This window comes from Chrysochloris asiatica, unplaced genomic scaffold (genome assembly GCF_000296735.1).
Source record: "Chrysochloris asiatica unplaced genomic scaffold, ChrAsi1.0 scaffold00038, whole genome shotgun sequence".
NCBI classification, from domain to species: Eukaryota; Metazoa; Chordata; class Mammalia; order Afrosoricida; family Chrysochloridae; genus Chrysochloris; species Chrysochloris asiatica.
This window is the reverse complement of record NW_006408556.1, coordinates 23,341,347-23,346,946: the sequence shown is the minus strand read 5'-3', so window position 1 is coordinate 23,346,946 and position 5,600 is coordinate 23,341,347. Positions and strand designations below refer to the sequence as shown.

Sequence of the window (5,600 nt, the reverse complement as noted above, 5' to 3'; positions counted from 1 at the left end):
AATGCTAGGATATTGATCTTTATGCATTTAATTTCATTTTTGACAATGTCCAATTTTCCTAGATTCACAACCTTATATATTCTATGGTCTGATTATTAATGGATGTTACAGCTATTTCTCTTTATTTTGAATTGTGCCCCATCAACAAATTAAAGTCTTGCAACCTTTGTTCCATTCAAATCACTAAGGTCAGCTCTACTTTGAAAAGGCAGCTCTTCCCCAGTCATATTTTAAATGTCTTCCAATGTGAGGGGCTCATCTTTTGGTACATTATCCAACAGTGTTCTACTGTTATTCATAATATTTTCATTGGTTAACCATTTTACAAAGGCAGTGGGCTGGGAGAGGGGCAGAGAATATGGGCATACTTTCCCCAAAACAAAAAACATAATAGTAAACCTTCAAATGATACTTTTTTTTTTTTTTTACAATGATGATGAAAGGAGAAGAGCAGTTAAAGCAAAAGTAGTGAGTTCATACTTGACTTTGGGGATGCTATTTCTGGAGAAAGGAGACATATGAAGAAGTCATCTGAGGTTTGGCTTCCTAAAATTTCATTTAATAATTTTTTTCTGGGGACTTCTTTAAATTTTAGACTTTAAAAATGACTATCATTAATATTATTAATAATAAGTATTTTGTATTTATATGTTTGTATATCTATGCGTGGGACCTGGTGTGGCACTGTAGCATAAGCATCAGACTGCTAACAGCAAGGTCAGCAGTTCAAACCTATCAGCCACTCCTCAGAAACCCTATACAGGATTGCTATGAGTTGGAACCAACTAGATGGCACTTAACATCATTAACATATTTAAACATAAGGAGCCTTGCTGGTACTGTGAGTTAGGTGTTTGGTTGTTAACTGCAAAATCAATTTTTTGGGGGTGGGTGGGTGGAAATAAGTTTTATTCACTTGGGGGATGGGTGGCCTCAGAACTTCCAGAACTGCTTCTTGGTGCTGGTGGCCTTGGTGACCTTGAGCACATTGAAGCTACGGTCTTGCTCAGGGGCTGGCACTCGCCCACTATGACGATATCTCTGATCTGGACATCCCTAAAGCAAGGGGACAAGTGCACGGACATGTTCTTGTGGCGCTTCTCAAAGTGATTGTACTTGCGAATATAGTGGAGGTAGTCTTGGTGGATGACAATGGTCCTCTGCATCTTCATCTTGGTCACCACGCCAGACAGGACATGCCCCCGATTACCATTACCAGTGAAGGGACATTTTTTTTGTCAATGTAGGTGCCCTCAATGTCCTCCTTAGGTGTCTTGAAGCCCAGACCGATGTTCTTATAATAACGCGGGAGTTTCTCCCTGCCAATTTCTCCCAGCAGGATCCCCTTTTTGTATTGGAAGATGATCGGCTTCTTTTGGCAGGCTGCTATTTCAAACCTATCAGTCACTTCTTGGGAGAAAGATGAAGCCGTCTGCTCCTGTAAAGGTTTTATAGGGTCTCTGTGAATTGAAGTCCTGGTATGGGGCTGTAGGATAAGCACTCGACCACAAGGTCAGTATGAACCTCCAGATCTATGGTTCAAACTTACCAGTCACTCCTTGGAAACCCTATATAGGGCCACTATGAGTAGGAATGACTCGATAGCACTTAACAATAACAATAAGAACAACTATGAGTTGGCATAACTTGATGGCAGGATTGATTTTGGGTATGTTATGCATAGAGTCACCGGGTCATGTAAACAGTTTATATTTGCTTTTGAGAGTACCCAGAGGCACTTCAGAAGAAACAACTAGAGATCTTGTTCTGAAAAATTAGCCAGTGAAAACCTACAGAGCAGCATTCTACTTGACACAAATAGGGTCACCTTGACTTATAGTAGACTCATCAACAGGTATTGGTATGCATTTATGTCAACAAATGCAGAAATGCAATGAAAATTGTTTTTCATTTGTTTATTATCCATATGCATTATTTTTCATATATAAATTACTGCTTATTTTCTGTACCCAATTTTCTGTTTCATTTCTTTTCATTGTTTTTATACTCTGTATACTAATTCTTTGATAATTATTCATACTGCAAATATTTCTCTCTGCCTGTGATTTGCTTTTTGAAAACACTTACTGTCTTACCCAAAATGGGGGAGGGGGGCTACAAAGGCAAGAAGGACAGGCTTACAAGCTTTCAAGAGGGAACCTAGATCCAGAGGACATGGAGGAAGGTAGAATTTCCACTGAGAAGTATCCGATCTGTCTAGGCGGGGCTGATGAAAGGAGATGGGGATAGATCTCTTGTGATACAATAGTGAATAATTGTTATCAGGACTGATTGTGAGGGTCGGAAATGCAAAGGTAGACTTTTGTAGCAAGGAGGGGAGTGATTAACTTTGCAGTCCAAGAGCGGAGGTCCATGGGACCATCAAGGGAGAAGAGCAGAGAGCGGGACCCTACCCTGAGAAGCAGTGATGCCTGAGATGGAGGAAGAGATGATGACATGGAGAGATGGAGCAGTTGAGGACTTTAGACACAGAGAGGGAGAGCCACTGTGTACTGAAGACCGGGGAGGGGGAGGTACAGGCTTGTAGGGTATACCCTTTAGTTGGTTGATGATGCATGGAGGGGATTGTAAGCATGGCAATGAAATAATATACGATAGGATGAATGTAAAACTAATATTCTTCCATTTAAACTATCACATAATTCATAATAAATCATTAAAAAAAAAAGAAAAAAGAAAAAAGACTTACTGTCTTAAGTCATGTTTTCTAGAGAAGGAAAACCAGTGAAACATATATATGGAGCTCTGGTAGTGTAGTGGTTATGAAACAGGCAGCGAACCTCAGGGTCAGCAGTTTGAAACTACCAGCTGTTCCACGGGAGAAAGATGAGGCTTTCTGCGCACGAAAAGAATTACAGCCTCGGAAAACTTGTATGGGGTCGCTATGAGTCGGAACCAACTCCACGGCGCATAACAACAACAACAATATATATCTATTGGTTTTAGGTGCCATCAAGTCAGTACTGACTCATAGTGACCCTATGCACAACAGAATGAAACACTGCCCAGTCCTGGGCTAATTTCACAATCATTGTTACGCTTAAGCCCATTGATGCTGCCACTGTGCTAATCTATCTCGTTGAAGGGTCTTCCTCTGCTTCTTTACCTGGACCCTCCACTTTACCAAACATGATATCCTTTTCCAGTGACTGGTCTCTTTTGACAGTATGTCCAAAGTATGAGAGAAGAAGTCTGGTTTTCAAGGAGCACTCTGGCTGCACTTTTTCCAACACGGATCTATATCTAAATACACATACATACACACACACACACATAGAGAGAGAAAAAAAAGAGAGCGAGAGAGAGAGACAGAGAGACAAGGAGAAGGAGAGAGAGAGTGGCAGGCTTATTATCAAAGAAATGGCTTACAGTTGTAGAGTCCCAAGTCCCCATCGGAAGAGAGACCACATTTCCCATTTGTTCAATATATTGGGAGCAGCCTTCAACCCCAAGTAAGCCTAAATTCAATTGATTGGCTGCTCATAGCCACTCATAGAGCTAACTATAACTGTATTAGGTTTCATCACCCCGGGAATAAACACATCCCAACTGCTAAACCATGGGAATCCTGCCTTAGTCAAGTTGACACAGAACCCTAACTATTACACTAATTATTTTTGATGTGCAGAGGTTCCCAATTTTAAGGTGGTCAAATTTAGACCTTTTTTCTTCATGATTTGTGCTTTGGTGCCTTGGTTAAGAAATAATTTTCTAACCAGGGGTCAAAATTCTTCACTTCTATTTTCATCCAAATCGTTTGAAATTTTGCTGATTTTACAGTTGAGTATTGAGTCCACTTGATCTTCATCTCTGAGAAATCCAATTTTATTTTATTTTATATTTTCCATATAGATAACCAATTTTCCCAGAAACATTTATTGAATAGCACATGTTGCCACATTGATTTGCAATACTCCTTTTATCACTTAACAAGAGTTCATGTATCTGTGGGACTTTTAGCTGCTAGCATTTATATGCTTGTTCTACAATTAAAATTTAGGCATTGGTGCTTTATGAGTTTAATTCTATAACTGAACAATATTCACAATTTTCTTTATGATGTTGTTGTTGTCAAGTGTTGTTGAGTCACTTCCAACTCTTAGCGACTGACCTTTACAGGTTTCTGAGGCGCAGTTGGTAAAGTTGAACTGTGGTACAAACCAACCTTTCAGCCCAGTGTACTATCCTACAGTGCCACACCAGGACCCCATAAGCACAGAAAATGTTCACTACCAATCTCGGTACTATGCAGTGATTATGTATTTCTTCTCTGTATTTACAAATGTCCCATATCTTTGTTATTCAATGTGAAATTTAAAAATTATTATATAATTCTTTAAAATCCTATTACATTTTAACATTTTTCTTATTGGACTAAAACCTTTACTGGAATGCCAAGCTGTCTTTTTAACTCTAAGGCTAAACTTACTAGAATGTAACTAGACACCTAGGTTTTAACATGACTTTACCACTTATTAGTTGTGTGACTTTGAATAAGTTACTCAATATCTTTCTTTCTCCATCTTTAAAATGGAGAATAATAAAATGTATTACATAATAATAAAATGCTGAGAATCTGAGCAAATAAATTTAAATACATTAGAACAATGCACGGAGCATTATGTTGTTGTTGTTAATAGGATTTCCAAGGAGTAGCTGGTGAGCTTGAACCACTGACCTTGTGGCTCAAACTGACTATGCCATCCAGCACATTAACCCACAATGCCGCACCAGGACTTATAAGCATTATAAGAACTTAATTTATATAGTGACCCTGTAGTGTTTCTGAGGTTGTAAATCTTTGTGGAAGCAATCAGAAAGCTTATCTTTCTCTCATGGAAAAGCTGGGAGGCTCATACCACCAATCTTGTGGTTTGAAGTCCATGGGACCTTCTTATAGAGCCACTTCAGCACTCCCTGATATATAATGTTGTTGTTGTTGTTAAGTGCGGTTGAGTCTATTCTAACCCATAGAGAACCTGTATAGGGTTTCCAAGAAGCAGCTGGTGAGCTTGAACCACGGACCTTGCAGTTCAAACAACTTTTCAGTCTGATGCATTCGCCCACTGTGCCATACCAGGACTCCTAAAATATATATAATAGTTTTTGTGAAATCTATATTTCCATCTTATTCCCAGTATCATCTAACGTCTTAATCATTCAATTGATTGGAATTCATGAATTCTTGTCTGTCATTCCCTGACTTTTCCCTCAGTTTTGGAACACACAAGTCACCTTGGAATCTTGACTTTTTTTCTATAGATTTTTGTGTATATTTGTGGGAGGGGGAGAGAGATGAACAGTGTTTCTATTTGTTTCTGTTGCCCTCCCCTTACCTTTTGAATACATTTTATAAATTTCTTCTAATGTCTCAGTCATAGTATATTATGTTTTCTATTGAATCCTCTCTCCCCAGTGTCTTCTTCTTTTGGTGTTTGTTCTCCTGCCCATCCTGAAACTTCCCTCCTTATTTTGCTAGTTTGGAGTCACCCTTTCCCTGATCTTCATTTTTCATTTATTTGACTTATTCCATCATTTTGCTGGAGTACATTTTCAAATAATGTTTTAAGAATGGATTC

At 38.8% G+C, this 5,600-nt stretch overlaps 1 pseudogene; it reads right to left on the bottom strand.

Moving 5' to 3' along the window:
* Positions 1–933: 933 nt before the first annotated feature.
* Positions 934–5,400, bottom strand: LOC102828905 (annotated as a pseudogene).
* Between the last annotated feature and the right edge of the window lie 200 nt (positions 5,401–5,600).